The sequence below is a fragment of the Colobus angolensis genome, unplaced genomic scaffold (assembly GCF_000951035.1).
Source record: "Colobus angolensis palliatus isolate OR3802 unplaced genomic scaffold, Cang.pa_1.0 Scaffold100, whole genome shotgun sequence".
NCBI lineage: Eukaryota > Metazoa > Chordata > Mammalia > Primates > Cercopithecidae > Colobus > Colobus angolensis.
The window spans coordinates 8,436,292-8,446,554 of NW_012110920.1; the positions used below are offsets into that span (position 1 = coordinate 8,436,292).

At 37.2% G+C, this 10,263-nt stretch overlaps 1 long non-coding RNA gene across 1 annotated transcript in view; it reads left to right on the forward strand.

The window, feature by feature from the left end:
- The window catches only part of LOC105509237, a 14,607-nt gene extending 10,538 nt beyond the window's left edge, over positions 1–4,069 (forward strand). The window contains exon 4 of the long non-coding RNA XR_001001406.1: positions 4,004–4,069. This is a non-coding gene — a long non-coding RNA (uncharacterized LOC105509237). The remainder of the gene's footprint in view (positions 1–4,003) is intronic.
- The last annotated feature ends 6,194 nt before the right edge of the window (positions 4,070–10,263 follow it).

Sequence of the window (10,263 nt, forward strand, 5' to 3'; positions counted from 1 at the left end):
GACAACCCCAAGCTGGATAATACAAAAATCACATCGGTAACCTTTGCTTCTAGTCAGGGAAATGGTTGTCTTTTGTAGAATGGAGTAGTTAATATGGTGGCAAACTAACATTCTCCTTTTCTATGTCCTTTTTCTTATTCTTCTTTTTTTTATTTTTTAATTTTGAGACAGAGTCTCGCTCTGTTGCCCAGGCTGGAGTGCAGTGGCACAATCTTAGCTTACTGCAACCTCCGCCTCCCAGGTTCAAGTGATTCTCCTGCCTCAGCCTCTTGAGTAGCTGAGATTACAAGTGCCCACCACCATGCACGGCTAATTTTTGTATTTTTAGTAAAAATGAGGTTTCACCATGTTCCCCAGGCTGGTATCAAACTCCTAACCTCAAGTGATCCACTTGCCTCAGCCTCCCAAAGTGCTGAGATTACAGGCTTGAGCCACCGCGCCCGGCCATAGTTTTTATTTTTCTTAGAGTTTCTAGTTCTCCTTCTTGTTTTTTATTGTTGAAAAGATCATATAACTGCCATAATGAAAAGATTTTCTATCCTTTTAATTATACTATTCCTTAGAGTTCATTTCTTTTCTCTGGAGATGTTCTTGCCTGCCTAGTGTAATCTAGACCATTTTCTACCCTCAAGGCCTGCTATTTCTCTGTTATCCTAGGATCTCCGCTCACTGGTCTTCTGGGTTGGATCCACTGTTTTCTTAGATTCATGTCTTCCTCTCTAATCTTAGTGTTCTGCCTTGACTGTTGGAGTACACTGTCAAATAACATTTTACAAAATGTTGTCTGGGAAGTAAATTTTCTGAGTCTTGGCATATCTCAAAATGTCGTTATTCTACCCTCCCATTAATTGATAATTTCAGAATGATTCTTCCGAATCCCGATTTCCAGAAGCAGGCATTTCAAACTCTTTTAGCAGTCTGTTTGAATATCTATCTCTGATAGATATGGTTCCATAACTTGTTTATGTAATCATTTCTACATTTTTCACTTTTAGGCTCTATGGATGATTAGAATTTAGCTACTTTTGTTTTAAACCACTATTTCCCCCTACATTTACTTTCTTCCTCCCATCCTCCTAAATAGGATTTCTTTATTGTAACTTTGATAATTTAATAGTTTAATTGTTATGGCTATGTAGATGCTATGCTGTTCACAGCTGAACCATATAATGGTTCCTTTGTAGCACAACTTTTTTATTCCTTACAGTTAATAATTATTATTATTATTTTATTTTATTTATTTATTTTTTTTGAGATGGAGTCTCACTCTGTTGCCCAGGCTGATGTGCACTGGTGTGATCTTGGCTCACGGCAACCTCCGCCTCCCAGGTTCAAGCGATTCTCCTGCCTCAGCCTCCTGAGTAGCTGGAATTACAGGCGTGTGCCACCACACCTGGCTAATTTTTTCTATTTTTAGTAGAGACAGGGTCTCACCATGTTAGCCAGGATGGTCTCGATCTCCTGACTTCATGATCTGCTCGCCTCGGACTCCCAAAGTGCTGGGATTACAGGCGTGAGCCACCGCACCCGGTTAATAAAATTTGTTTAGTTTTCTGTGTTTGTGATGTGTTGTAGTAGTATAAATTACCTTTGAAAAGGTTCAGACACATCAGGTATTCAGTTAATTTCATTTCGGGATTCTCTCCTAGATCCATTTAACATAATCCATTTGGACTTACTGTTCTTAAGACCTGTTAAGCAACTGTGATATTAAGTTCTTTTGTCTTCATTCTGGATATATCCTTTACCTCTCTTTTGGGTTTGGTCACCCATTTTCTGGATCATATTGTTTCTTCCTCTTTTATTTTCCTCTTATTTTACTGGAGAACCTATAACTTCCAGGAAAAAGATGAGCAGCTAATTCCTATTCAGTTTGTAGTTGTGGGTTTACACTATTAAATAAATTTCTTTTATTGACTTCTGCTTCCAGTAACACAGACCTTCTGTAGAAAACCCAGGAGGGATAGGAATGAATCAGAGGTAAATTGAGCCTTACTGGAATTTTAATCTCATCTCTGCATCCCTAGTTGAGTTTAGATCATCATCCATCATTCTGTTTGCCTGGTGGAGGATAAATAATCTTGAGAGATGGATAACATCATCTAGAATCTCTAGAATTTTTTAGTACAGCATACATAACTTTTAATAAAAAATTTCTAGATATGCCTACGTGACTGAAAAACAAGAGAAAAAAATAGTAACAGCCCTACAGGTAATACAGATGTTGAGTTAGCTGGCAATAAAGTTTAAATAGTTGTGATTAATGTATTTAAGAAAATAGAGATTTATCAACTGTAAGAAAGAATCAGGTATAAATTCCAGAATAAAAATTCGTTATCTAAAATTAGCAATTTAGATAGATTTTTCAGTAGATTAGACACACACACAAAGAATTAGTAAACTGGAAGTCACATCAGGAGGAAAAAAAAGAAAGATACAGAAGAAAATGTTAGGGACATGTGAGACACAGTAATGAGATCTAACATTATAATTGGAATTGAAGAAGGAAAGAAAAGCAAATGCCTAAAAGTTTCCCCAAACAGATGAAAGACATCAACTAAAGATTCAAGGAACAGACAACCCCAAGCTGGATAATACAAAAATCACATCGGTAACCTTTGCTTCTAGTCAGGGAAATGGTTGTCTTTTGTAGAATGGAGTAGTTAATATGGTGGCAAACTAACATTCTCCTTTTCTATGTCCTTTTTCTTATTCTTCTTTTTTTTATTTTTTAATTTTGAGACAGAGTCTCGCTCTGTTGCCCAGGCTGGAGTGCAGTGGCACAATCTTAGCTTACTGCAACCTCCGCCTCCCAGGTTCAAGTGATTCTCCTGCCTCAGCCTCTTGAGTAGCTGAGATTACAAGTGCCCACCACCATGCACGGCTAATTTTTGTATTTTTAGTAAAAATGAGGTTTCACCATGTTCCCCAGGCTGGTATCAAACTCCTAACCTCAAGTGATCCACTTGCCTCAGCCTCCCAAAGTGCTGAAATTACAGACGACATGAGCCACCACACCCATCCTCCTTTTCCATGTTTTAATTAAAATAATTCATTGATATTTTCCAGTATACTGCTTAATAGTTGCATTCACATAGTTTCTGCTAATAACACCTTATATTCCCTAGATTAATTGGAGGTTGCATTCTAGTGGACCTAGGAGAGCATTGTCTTTTGGATGGGTTCCTAGACGCCGTGCATTTATACTGGGATACAACTATAATTAAACTTTTTTCTTTTTTCTTCTTTTTTTTCGAGACAGTGCCTCACTCTGTCACCAAGCTGGAGTGCAGTGGCATGATCTTGGCTCACTGCAACCTTGACCTGCTGGGCTCAAGCGATCCTCCCACCTCAGCCTGTTGAGTAGCTGGGACTACAGGTGCACTCCACATGTCTGGCTAATTTTTGTATTTTTGGTAGGCACAAGGTTTTGCCATGTTGCCCAGGCTGGTCTCAAACTCCTGAGCTCAAGTGATCTGCCTGCCTCAGCCTCTCAAAATGCTGGAATTACAGATGTGCACCACCATGCCTGGCAAATTAAACAATTTTATCTGCTATTTGTATCTTGTAAGATTCTTCCAACAAACATAATAAAGTTGATTAAAATCTCAATCTTAATTATTTTAATTCTTCAAATTCTTTAATCAATAAAATAATTTTTAATGTTAGAACTGAAACTTCCAAATCTTTTTATTTTTATTTTTATTTTTATTTTTTTTTTCCAGGCTGGAGTGCAGTGGCCGGATCTCAGCTCACTGCAAGCTCCGCCTCCTGGATTTACGCCATTCTCCTGCCTCAGCCTCCCAAGCAGCTGGGACTACAGGCGCCCGCCACGTCGCCCGGCTAGTTTTTTTGTATTTTTTAGTAGAGACGGGGTTTCACCATGTTAGCCAGGGTGGTCTCGATCTCCTGACCTCGTGATCCGCCCGTCTCGGCCTCCCAAAGTGCTGGGATTACAGGCTTGAGCCACCGCACCCGGCCCCAAATCTTTTTAAACTTTTAGATGCTACCCAGGGAAAAATTAAGAAGAGAAGAGAGAAAACAAATAAATGGAGGGAAAAAAGAAAGGTTAGTAATTGTGAGTAATATAAGAGTAAGATTTGGCTATTAGAAGATATTGTACTTATTAATTAAGAAACAATCTATAAGGAATTTGAAGAGCTATAAGTCAAGGATTGGTTAACATGGTAGTTAACATGGTGGTGCTAAGCTTATAGTGTCCTTTGCTGCTTTTCAAATACTTCTCAGAAAACTATGTGACAGGTAAAACCTTATAATTACAATTCTTTAGATTCTTTTTAATTTTGGTGTTAACATAGTTATAAAATAGCCTATGTGCTTTGAAATAAATGCAAGTAATATGGACATAAATTAAATGAAAAGTAAAATAGCTACACTCCTTTCTCTTTATTTAATTTCCCTATGGTTATCACTCTTAAATATTTGCTGTACAACCTTAGATTTTTCCTCTGTGCACATGGAAATAAATAAAATTGATGTAAATAAATATGTATAGTTTTATGTACTATATAATACATATGTCATTTTATGTTGACAAAAATGGACTATCAATTTGCTTCCCTAAATTTAATTTAGTTCATATAAGTTTATGAACTATTTGTAACATATATAAAACTTAGACGTGTAATAATAAAAAGAGCATCATGAACCTATTTAACTAAACATTACCAATATGATTATCTTCCAGTATTTTTCTTCCTTCTTCTGTTCGCTTGCTTTCCCATTAAAAGTAATATCCTAGATTTTGTGTTGCTCCTTCTCATGCCTTTTGAAAATAATTTTATTACAAATGGATGTATCTTGAAATATTATTTTGTTTAGCTTATTTGGTTTGGGGTATTATAAGAATAATACATTTTCTCCAGTTTTCTCTGGCTACTTTTTCACACAATATTTTGTTTTTATGATTTATTCATATTTTTGTGTAGCTGTAGTTCATTAATTTTCTCCGCCATATAATACTCTATTGGACGAATAAAGCACAGTTTATCTATTGTCCTGTGGATGGACATTTACAATGTTTCTAATTTTTTTCCTTGTATTTAAAAAAATATTTTGTGAGTAATAGGTGAGTATATGTATGGGATACATGAGATATTTTGATACAGGCATGCAATGCATAATAATCCTATCAGGGTAATTGGGTTATCCGTCACCTCAAGCTTTTATTCTTTCTTTGTGTTACAAACAATTCACTTACACTTTTTTAGTTATTTTATTTTATTTTTTATTTTTATTTATTTTTATTTTTTGAGACAGAGTCTTGTCCTGTTGCCCAGGCTGGAGTGCAATGACGCGATCTCGGCTCACTGCAACCTCCGCCTCCTGGATTCAGCAGTTTTGCCACAACCTCCCAAGTAGCTGGGACTACACGCATGCGCCACCACACCTGGCTAATTTTTGTATTTTCAGTAGAGACAGGGTTTCACTATGTTGGCCAGGCTGGTCTCGAAGTCCTGACCTCATGTGATCTGCCCACCTCAGCCTCCCAAAGTGCTGGGATTATAGGCGTGAGCCACCGTGCCCAGACTCTTTTAGTTATTTTAAAATGTACAATAAATTATTGTTGACTGTAGTCACCCTGTTGTGCTATAAAATACGAAATCTTATACATTCTAGCTATATTTTTATACTCATTAATCATCCTCCCTTCCCCACCTCCAACTATCCTTCTAAGCTTCTGGTAACGATCATTCTGCTATCACCATGAGTTTAGTTGTTTTCATTTTTAGCTCCCACAAATAGGTGACAACATGTGAATTTTGTCTTTCTGTGCCTGACTTTTGTCACTTAAAATAATGACCTCCATTTCCATCCTTTGTTGCAAATGACAGGATCTCATTCCTTTTTTTGGCTGAATAGTGCTCCATTGTGTATTTGTACCACATTCATCTGTTGATGGATGTTTAGATTGCTTCCAGATCTTGGCTATTATGAATAATGCTGAAGTAAACACCAGAGTGCAGATATCTCTTTGACATACTGATTTCTTTTCTTTTGGGTCTATACCTAGGAATGAGATTGTTGGATCTTATCATAGCTCTCTTCTTAGTTTTTTGAGGAACTTTCAAACTGTTCTCCGTAGTGGTTATACTAATTTACATTCCTGCCAACAGTGTATGAGGGTTCCCGTTTGTCAACATCCTTCTCAGCATTTGTTATTGCCTGTCTTTTGGATAAAACCGATTTTACCTAGGGTTGGATGATATCTCATTCTAGTTTTGATTTGCATTTCTTTGATAATCAGTGATGTTGAGCACCTTTTCATATGCCTGTTTGCCATTTGTATGTCTTCTTTCAGGAAATGTCTATTCAGACCTTTTGCCCATTTTAAAATAGGATTATTAGATTTTTTTCCTATAGAGTTGTTTCAGCTCCTTTTATATTCAAGATATAGTTTGAAGGAATTTTCTCCTATTCTGTGGGTTGTCTTTTCACTTTGGTGATTGTTTCCTTTGCTGTGCAGAAGCTTTTTAACTTCATATGATCCCATTTGTACATTTGTGTTTCAGTTGCCTGTGCTTATGGGGTATTACTCAAGAAATCGTTGACCAGTCCAATGTCCTGGAGAGTTTCTCCTAATGTTTTCTTGTAATAGTTTTATAATTTGAGGTCATAAATTTAAGTCTTTAGTCCATTTTGATTTGATTTTTGTATCTGGCAAGAGATGGAGGTCTAGTTTCATTCTTCTACATCTGGATATCCAGTTTTCCCAGCACCATTTATAGAAGACAATGTCTTTTCCTCAATATATGCTTTTGTTACCTTTGTCGAAAATGAGTTCACTGTAGACATATGGGTTTGTTTCTGGGTTCTCTATTCTGTTCCATTGGTCTGTGTGTGTGTTTTTATGCTAGTACCATGCTGTTTGGGTTACTGTAGCTTTGTAGTATAATTTGAAGTCAGGTAATGTGATTCCTCTAGTTTTGTTCTTTTTGCTCGGAATAGCTTTGGCTATTCTGGGTCTTTTCTGGTTCTGTATAAATTTTAGGATATTTTCCCCATTTCCATGAAGAATGTCACTGGTATTTTTATAGGGTTTGCATTGAATCTGTAGACTGCTTTAAAGAGTATGGATATTTTAACAGTATTGATTCTTCCAATCCATGAACATGCACTATCCTTCCTTTTTTGTGGTCTTTTCAATTTCATACATCAGTGTTTTTTTATTTTCATTGTAAAGATCTTTCACTGTTTTTTTTTAATATATACTTTTAAGTTCTAGGGTACATGTGCACAACGTGCAGGTTTGTTACATATGTATACATGTGCCATGTTGGTGTGCTGCACCCATTAACCTGTCATTTACATTAGTTATATCTCCTAATGCTGTCCCTCCCATGTCCCACTACCCCACGACAGGCCCCGGTGTGTGATGTTCCCCACCCTGTGTCCAAGTGTTCAAATGTTCTCATTGTTCAATTCCGACCTATGAGTGAGAACATGTGGTGTTTGGTTTTCTGTCCTTGCGATAGTTTGCTGACAGTGATGGTTTCCAGCTTCATCCATGTCTCCACAAAGGACACGAACTCATCCTTTCTTATGGCTGCATAGTATTCCATGGTTTATATGTACCACATTTTCTTAATCCAGTCTGTCATTGATGGACATTTGGGTTGGTTCCAAGTCTTTGCTGTTGTGAATAGTGCCACAGTGAACATCTTTGTGCATATGTCTTTATAGCAGCATGATTTATAACCCTTTGGGTATATCCCCAGTAATGGGATGACTGGGTCAAATGGTATTTCTAGTTCTAGATCCTTGAGGAATCGTCACACTGTCTTCCACGATGGTAGAACTAGTTTACAGTCCCACCAACAGTGTAAAAGTGTTCCTTTTTCTCCACATCCTCTCCAGCACCTGTTGTTTCCTGACTTTTTAATGGTTGCCATTCTAACTGGTGTAAGATGGTATCTCGTTGTGGTTTTGATTTGCATTTCTCTGACGGCCAATGATGATGAGCATTTTTTCATGTGTCTGTTGGCTGCATAAATGTCTTCTTTTGAAAAGTGTCTGTTAATATCCTTCACCCACTTTTTGATGGGGTTGTTTGATTTTTTTCTTGTAAATTTGTTTAAATTATTTGTAGATTCTGGATATTAGCCCTTTGTCAGGTGGGTAAATTGTAAAAATTTTCTCCCCTTCTTTAGGTTGCCTGTTCACTCCGATGATAGTTTCTTTTCCTGTACAGAAGCTCTTTGGTTTAATTAGATCCCATTTATCAATTTTGGCTTTTGTTGCCATTGCTTTTGGTGTTTTAGTCATGAAGTCCTTGTCCATGCCTATGTCCTGAATGGTATTGCCTAGGTTTTCTTCTAGGGTTTTTATGGTTTTAGGTCTAACATTTAAGTCTTTAATCCATCTTGAACGAATTTTTGTATAAGGTGTGAGGAAGGGATCCAGTTTCAGCTTTCTACATATGGCTAGCCAGTTTTCCCAGCACCATTTATTAAATAGGGAATCCTTTCCCCATTTCTTGTTTTTGTCAGGTTTGTCAAAGATCAGATGGCTGTAGATGTGTGATATTATTTCCAAGGGTTCTGTTCTTTTCCATTGGTCTATATCTCTGTTTTGGTACCAGTACCATGCTGTTTTGGTTACTGTAGCCTTGTAGTATAGTTTGAAGTCAGGTAGCGTGATGCCTCCAGCTTTGTTCTTTTGGCTTAGGATTGTCTTGGCAATGCAGGCTCTTTTTTGGTTCCATATGAACTTTAAAGTAGTTTTTTCCAATTCTGTGAAGAAAGTCATTGGTAGCTTGATGGGGATGGCATTGAATCTATAAATTACTTTGGGCAGTATGACCATTTTCACAATATTAATTCTTCCTATCCATGAGCATGGAATGTTCTTCCATTTGTTTGTGTCCTCTTTTATTTCATTGAGCAGTGGTTTGTAGTTCTCCTTGAAGAGGTCCTTCACATCCCTTGTAAGTTGGATTCCTAGGTATTTTATTCTCTTTGAAGCAATTGTGAATGGGAGTTCACTAATGATTTGACTCTTTGTCTGTTATTTGTGTATAGGAATACTTGTGATTTTTGCACATTGATTTTGTATCCTAAGGCTTTGCTGAAGTTGCTTATCAGCTTAAGAAGATTTTGGGCTGAGACAATGGGGTTTTCTAAATATACAATCATGTCATCTGCAAACAGGGACAATTTGACTTCCTCTTTTCCTAATTGAATACCCTTTATTTCTTTCTCCTGCCTGATTTCCCTGGCCAGAACTTCCAACACTATGTTGAATAGGAGTGATGAGAGAGGGCATCCCTGTCTTGTACCAGTTTTCAAAGGGAATGCTTCCAGTTTTTGTCCATCAAGTGTGATATTGGCTGTGGGTTTGTCATAAATAGCTCTTCTTATTTTGAGATATGTCCCATTAATACCTAGTTTTTTGAGAGTTTTTAACATGAAGGGCAGTTTAATTTTGTCCAAAGCCTTTTCTGCATCTATTGAGATAATCATGTGTTTTTTGTCTTTGGCTCTGTTTATATGCTGGATTACGTTTATTGATTTGTGTGTGTTGAGCCAGCCTTGCATCCCAGGGATGATGCCAACTTGATTGTGGTCGATAAGCTCTTTGATGTGCTGCTGCATTCGGTTTGCCAGTATTTTATTGAAGATTTTTGCATCGATGTTCATTAGAGATATTGCTCTAAAATTCCCTTTTTGTTGTTGTCTCTGCCAGGCTCTGGTATCAGGATGATGCTGGCCTCATAGAATGAGTTAGGGAGGATTCCCTCTTTTTCTATTGATTGCAATAGTTTCAGAAGGAATGGTACCAGCTCCTCTCTGTACCTCTGATAGAATTTGACTGTAAATCCTTCTGGTCCTGGATTTTTTTTGGTTGGTAGGCTATTATTGCCTCAATTTCAGAGCCTGTTACTGGTCTATTCAGGGATTCGACTTCTTCCTGGTTTAGTCTTGGAAGGGTGTATGTATCCAGGAATTTATCCATTCTAGATTTTCTAGTTTATCTGCATAAAGGCGTTCATAGTGTTCTCTGATGGTAGTTTGTATTTCTGTGGGGTCGGTGGTGATATCCCCTTTATCATTTTTTATTGCATCTATTTGATTCTTCCTCTCCTTTCTTCTTTAGTGGTCTTGCTAGCGGTCTGTCAATTTTGTTGATCGTTTCAAAAAACCAGCTCCTGGATTCATTGATTTTTTGAAGAATTTTTTGTGTCTCTATCTCCTTCAGTTCTGCTCTGATCTTAGTTATTTCTTGCCTTCTGCTAGCTTTTGA